A 7188-nucleotide genomic window follows, 5' to 3' on the forward strand; every position below is an offset into this window, starting at 1 on the left:
GTGTTTCCATGGAGAAGGCCCGGTCTGGGCCAAACATTGAAGGGTGCCAAGACTCTTATCTTGATGTCATCAATTACACTCTGGAGCTGCTAAACAGACTTTAAAGGCTGCAGGAAACATATGTTAAGGTCAAAGCTCTTTGGAGTTCAAAGTTTAAAACATCAAATCTATAAACTCTGAAAATTCTGTTCATCATTGCCGTACATTAGGCAGTTTGTCAGACTGGTATTGGTGTGTTCTAGCTCTTAACAGATGTAACAGGCCTTTCAGATACTCTGGGGGGATTCTATTTTAGGGAGATATTATGGAAAGATGTTGGGTCTTTGTCCTAAAGTCTTTGTCACTGACTCACACATGAAAGTTTTCTCATTTATTGCTACAAAATAGGTTATTCATCCTCTGTTCCTGTCTTAATAGAGACATAAAAACATTGTTATCCATAAACAACATCTGACAGCACTACATCTCAGCTGTTGGATGATTACCGAAAGCCTTAGGTCATCCACCTTGTTAGTCTTGCCTTGAAGACCGGGACATCACGCATGCAGTTGCAGAAATTATAACCATGTCATTAAAGTCTCAGAGCTGATCCGGAGGGTGTCCTCTCAGCTGATGAGGTCATGTCACATGGTGTTTATAGAGATGAGATGAGCCTGTTGTGAGCCAAGGCGCTTGCATCATCACTTTCTGTAGCACGCAAGAATTTTATGGTCATGCATACATTCAGTACACAAGTATACACGAATTGTGTGTGCAAGAAATTAGAGCTAAAGCTACAGATGTTGTGTCTTCTGGCTCACGTAGCATTTTAAGTTGAATCTTCTCTCAGGGTATTTGCTGTTGGAGTCTTTTCTAAAGTAATCCACTTCTCCCCCGGGGACCCTTTGGCTTTAAGCACTGTTGCACAAAATTGGTTAATTTGCATCGCCTCGCTCAGTGAGACCTGTTTTGTTTGGGCTAAATCTTGTTTTTCAGATGAGTTAATGCAATTTAAAGGGCTGTTGTTGTTAGGGAATACGTTTGGGACAAACAGACAAGTGTCAGATTCCTTTTTTTCCCTCCCCTTTTCATTTAAGTGGAAGAACCTGTCTTTGCCTGAGGCATGATGGGAGCGTATTTGCTGACTTGTCTGACACGGAAGAAACAGAGGTATCCTGGGAAATATTTTGTCAGAATTATGACACTGAAAGAATCAATAGGAATCTTGCTTTTGAAAAATAAGGAGCAAACTTTAAGGAAATAAGTAGGTTCAAACAGGACACGAGGGACAGATTTCTCTTCAATAAAGGCATTTATTTGGTATCAAGTACACCTCATTGTAACATATTGAGATCTTGGATCGATATTAAAAAAGCTTTTATGCCGTCACCCTCCTGGACCTGGACCTTGTTGGTGCCTCCACCCTCTATTTCAGCCTCCTCTTTATTACCTGTTTGCCCTTCTCCTCAGATATGGAAACATAATAAGAAATAAGTCAGTCAGCACCCCCTGTGTCCATGTATCTCCACATTATCTCCCTGTGGCTTTACGGCTGTGACAGCGTCTGCAAGTGACACCACTTGTCCTGCCGACAATAAAGACCAAATTGAACTTGCAAAATGAAATTGGATCCTTGGTTCTTCGTGTTACCCAGAGGGCTCTGCTCATTGATCGGCTAATTTAGCAGCTTTTAACCAAGTGGATTAGTGGCAGGGAGGGACAGAGGACAGAGGAGAGACAACTCACACAGACAGAGACTTGCAGTTGTGAATGAAACTTTCAACTGAATGAAAATGCAGAGGCACATGCTTTAAATTGAAGGGGTCGTGTCTCCTGTGTTGTCCCAACCCCTGAAAGCTGTGGGCTTTGTTTCAATAGTCCTCCACCAAATTTGTTTTGTTTGTTTTTACACATTTTTGAAAGGGTTTTCTGCAAACCTGACAAAGTCAGTACAGTAAATACAGAACATGGCAAAGTGTCTGTGACAGAAAAAAATACTGAAAAAAACAAGAACCTAACACCATCCCACTGACGAAACATTATTACTCAGAAAATAAAATTAAACTTAAAGTGGAATAAGATGATTATTAAATACAAAAAATGAACAAAAACAAACAAACAAACAAAAAAGATAATATTTTTAAAAATTTCCTTCATAATACTGATGGAAACATGTCCTCTGCGTCCCCTAAAAATCTACACCTATGTTTATGTATAGGAAAGCTGATATACATAAGGCGTCAGACTGAAGGACTTCTTCACTATAATGAGGACTGAGAGACTCCAGTGAGACTTTCAGGCGCCTGAATCATTTATAATATCAGAGGTGACTTGGTGTATTAAAGAATACCTCACACAATACCCGCATTCCACACGCCCATCATTCAACTGTCTGACTGCCATGATGGAGATGGATGTAGTTTGTGTTGTTTAATGGCGCATATCTCCATTACAGAGTCTTTGGCTCTGCAATCTGACTTCAGCACACCCCAGAGTATTAACTTTGATTCAGGATGCGTTCTCCTTCTGAAAATCCTGTTTTCACTCCTGACTTAAGCTGCTGCCCGTAGGCAAAGCAAGATTAAATGTTTCTCCGGCACGACGCGGGATAGTAGGCGAGGGTAAAACAGAGAGGACTGACAGAAACACATCTCACTGTTACAGCGAGGCATGGTGTTTTGCATTCCACATTGTGTTTCCTTTGTACTCCCCAGATGTGGAAAATTAACAATTACATTCATCATTTTTGATGTAATTTGAACTGCATAGACACTGCTTTTATGTTATAATGCCAATCTGGCAAATGCAAAATGAAGATAATTGCACCTCTGATTAGTTTCAAAAAGTGGAGTTTTGTCCGTTTAAGGTATATTACTGCAAGATTAGCGAGACCTCCCTCTTTCTCTCACAAAACAATGATCTGAATTTAATTAAATATTGATTCTTTTAATATTAAAACTAAATGTGCCATTGATCAAGCAACCAGCTTTACATTAGTAATGCAGAATTCAGAACAGGGATTCAAAGCAAATTTCTATTCTATGTTTTATAAAGCAACAAAGCAGCTATGATTGATCTGAGCATGAAAGTCATTACTTGTGGTTGGCTGTGCAGTCAGATGATGAAATCTAATTAAAGTGACTGTCTTTGGCAAAGTAATATTCCAATGACTGGTCCCAAAATTCACGCTTAGAAAAGCAAAGCGTTGTCAAAAGTGATGTCAGTGTGAGCCAATGTATGAGTAGTTGTTAAAATAATTTTAAAGAAATGACAGGTCTCTCTGTTTCATAAGTGCCTGAAAGGTCACACGGGTAATTCTTATAATCTGACAGATCAGATGAAGCCTTTTGAAAACCATCGTCCCCGAATGACTCATTGTAAAAAGGAAATATTCCTTAGAAAGTGCAAAAAAGCCTTAAAAGTATTTCTGCTAACCACAGAGCTCTCTGTGAAAATGGAAAGACAAAACAGTAATACAAAAAAAGTATTAGAAATGTGACATCATGACATAAATTGGATTCTTGTGTATCTAATGTGATTGGTTAGAGACAACATGAGAGAGATGCTCTATCAGGCAACAGCAGGTATAATCAATACCAGATCCGAGATCAAAATCTTTTCTTATTTCACACTATTTAAAGACGGTCAAAGTGGATTATTACACTTGACCTGTTTCGATAATGTTAAATGTGAACACACACAAGCACACATTTATTCCTCTCTAAACAAGCATGAAGCTGAACTGGCTTACAGCGCACAGGCCCATTAGGTCCAAACTGTCAGGGCCCCCTCCTGGCCTTCACTTGCAAAAAGTCACTCAAATTAATCATAAAACAAGGAGAGTGGGGAGAGACTCAAAACAACCACAAAGAGACACAAAAAGACCATAAAGAGGTGCAAAGGAACTGAAAAGAGACAGAAACAGCTACAAAAATTGGAAAAACAACCACAGAGATACAAAACGATCACAAGGTGACACAAAACGACTACAGCGCAACACAAAATGACGCACTGCCTCAGAGAAACATTATTGCCTAAGTAAGAACAAAATTACATTGAAAACAACCAAACAACTACAAAGAGACACAAAACAATTAAAACAGACACAAAATAACTTCAAAAGAAACAAAACAACTGCGATTGGAAGCAAAATTATTACAATGCCACACCAATTTACCAAAAAAGTTGAAAATTACCCCAAGAAGACACAAAATTACCTCAAATACACTAAAACCACTACAAAAAGGCATTAAAAAAAAACACCAAATCAGACACAAAATGATGACAACGAAACACAAAATAACCACAAGGAAATGGTCAAAAAAGATATAAAGTTACTTGAGAGGTACAACATGACCTCAGAGACCTTAACAACTACCACGCAGAGACACAAAATGACTTCAAAACAACACAAAACAATCTAAAACATATCAGATGACCTCCAAGACCCAAATAACTACAAAAAGACTCGATACTACCACAAGGAGAGACAAAATAACTAGAAATAACCTTAAAAAGATACAAAATAATAATAACACATTGACCACAAAAAGATGCATAACGACTACAAAGAGATGCAAAAACCTCCTTAAAGTCCATGTGTCTTGCTCCTATGTGGGATAGGTGGTGGGGCCTTTTGCAAATCTTTGCACAGAGGCCCATTTTCTCATAATTCACCCGTGCTGACAAGTGAAACTTAAGCAAAAAGTTTCAAACACCCCCTCCTCACATAAACACACAGTCAAACTCCCTGAATGTGAAGAGTTCAACAAAGTCACCAAAACCACCAAACAACTCCGATGACAGAAAATTAAACATGCGCTCTTTGATATTCTCTGCTTGGAACATACTGAAAATCTCAAATGCAAGCGTGCAACAGCTCACACACTATGGACACACATTTTTTGAAGTAACTTATGGATGTCGGCTCGACCACAATGAGGCATGTTTTTCTCTCCAGTGAGCTCTCATGCAGCTCTGTAACCAGCGTCTGATGTGTGTGTTTCATGCCGCACGCTGAGAAGAGTAAACAACAAACCACATGAATTCAGTGTTTGATTAGTGCTGCAGCAAGACAGAGAAAGGGAAAAATATATAGAGACTAGTAGAAAGAGTACTGGGGTGTGTGTGTAGCAGCCATCTGGCCGTGTGGGGAGATGAGAGGCAGCCGGTGGTCGGAGCAAAGGGTCCCTCGCACTGTTCCATTCCTCTTTCGTCAGATCTCCATGTTTACCCTGCGCACCATGGGGACTGAGGCTCCTCGTTCTCCCAATCCAGCCAGCCTGCAGAGCGCCTTGTCTGACATCACAGGCTGGAAGGATGTTTATGTTTTCCAGGATTTTTTGGGAGGGTGTGCAAAGAGAGAGAAAGGGGGGAAAGGGATGGAGCCAAGGGAGAGGGAGTGCCAGGTAGAGCTCTGACAGTAGCTTCTGCCCGCTGTGGGGGTTCTACTGATGGAAACTGATTGTATTCACTGAGTCACAGTTTACTTCTCAAAACCCTGCAGATTCTTTAGTGTGTTCATCAAGTTATGCAGACGATCTTTCCTCAAGTTTACACAAGCTCTTCTTGAATTCCAGACAAGATTCCAAGGTTTTGAACGATGCCATGCTTCATACAGATTTGCAAAGACGTGTTAAGTAATGCACAATTTTCCATTTCATGTAGCTAAAGGGGCAGCGCTAAAACAGGAATCTTGGCTATAAATATTTCTCAGACTGTGAGTGTGTGAAATATGCCATCCAGTTTTAAAATGCGGATGTTGCACAAGTCTTTAAATGCTTCCTCTTAAAGTGATGGTGTAGAAAAATGAAGTTAAGATTTGACAATAAGTGATGAAACAACAGTGAGGAAATTCTTTAATGCTAGTTGATGGAAAAACAGAGGGGAATATTAGAAACAGCAGTTTTGAGTGAATAAACTGCGTTCAGGTCTGAAGCAGAGTTGCTCCTGAAAATAACTCTACTGCTATTTTTCTATGATGTTGACTAACACATCTGTGTCACAGTCTGCTCTGCCTCTCTCCTGCTGCTGTGGGATTGTTTCCACTTACTTCAGCCCCACCTCTCTCTCCACCCGGCCACTCCCCCTCATCAGCCTCATCACCTCCACCTGGTGTTCTGTTTTATCGTTCAACATGTTTGTGCCTTTTTTATTTCTTTAGGAGGTACTGGAGGATGACTGATGTAACTTTAAATCTGCATAAAAATGCACAAATGGGGGGCACTTAGGGACTGGACACACAGAAACTGAGATCTGTGTGGGTACATGGAGAGAGGAGAAATCACACGGAGCACCATCAGCGGGTCCAGGAACCTCGCCTAGCTGATAGTCGGTGTAAAGTTTACTGTAGGATGTTAGTGGGTTTGTGTTGTACAGGTAGTGGGTGCAGTTTATTGGGAACATGTTGGGTAGGCTTCTAATAGAACATGGCTGCAGGTATACATGTCGCCTCTATGATGGGAGTCTTATGGGTTTTTTAGGGAAGTGGCAGTGCAGGTTTAAGAAAGATTTAGTTTTACAAGTAGTTTATAGCTGTCATTGCAAAATGTGTTAATATCAGAGGCCATCATGGGCCCCTATTCCCTTTTTTTATTTTTATTTTTTAAAAGAGGCCCAAACTTTTGCCTGGTTTGCCTCTCTAAATGGTACACCACTGCAAATGTTCAGTAAACGGTATGAGCACTATATAAGATGTTCAAGCAAATTCACTAGAATAGCTGCAAGTGGTTACTTTTCCACCTCTCACAGATTCCAGTCCTATAAACACATCGCGGAAACTTCATGCCACATGTGCAAAACCTGAGTGATGTTTCAGCCTCTGTGGTGTGTCACGCATCCAAAAGCTAACCTCAGCGCTGAATTGAGCAATGGATGTCAAAGCTTTCAACATCTTTATTGGGCAATCGTTTTTCAGATTGTTATTGAGACTGGTAGTGCCATATACTTTTACTTGGTTCTGTGTTTTGCTTCTTTCAACAGACCAGTCTTTCCCTAGAGATACCCAGCTGCCTGAATTCCCAAACTCTTCAGCAGGAAACAGTAAATGCCCTTTTAACCCTCTCTGCTTGTGTGCGCCTGTGTGGTTGCATGTGCGTGTGTATTATTTTTTCCCTTTTGGCCACTGTCTCTTTTTCCCTCCACCTGGAAAAAGTGACTCATTACAGCAGTGAAAGTTTTTGCTCATGTGGGGGAGCGCAGAGGTACAGT

The sequence above is a fragment of the Plectropomus leopardus genome, chromosome 14 (genome assembly GCF_026936395.1).
Source record: "Plectropomus leopardus strain MGB_pleo_1.0 chromosome 14, ASM2693639v1, whole genome shotgun sequence".
NCBI classification, from domain to species: domain Eukaryota; kingdom Metazoa; phylum Chordata; class Actinopteri; order Perciformes; family Serranidae; genus Plectropomus; species Plectropomus leopardus.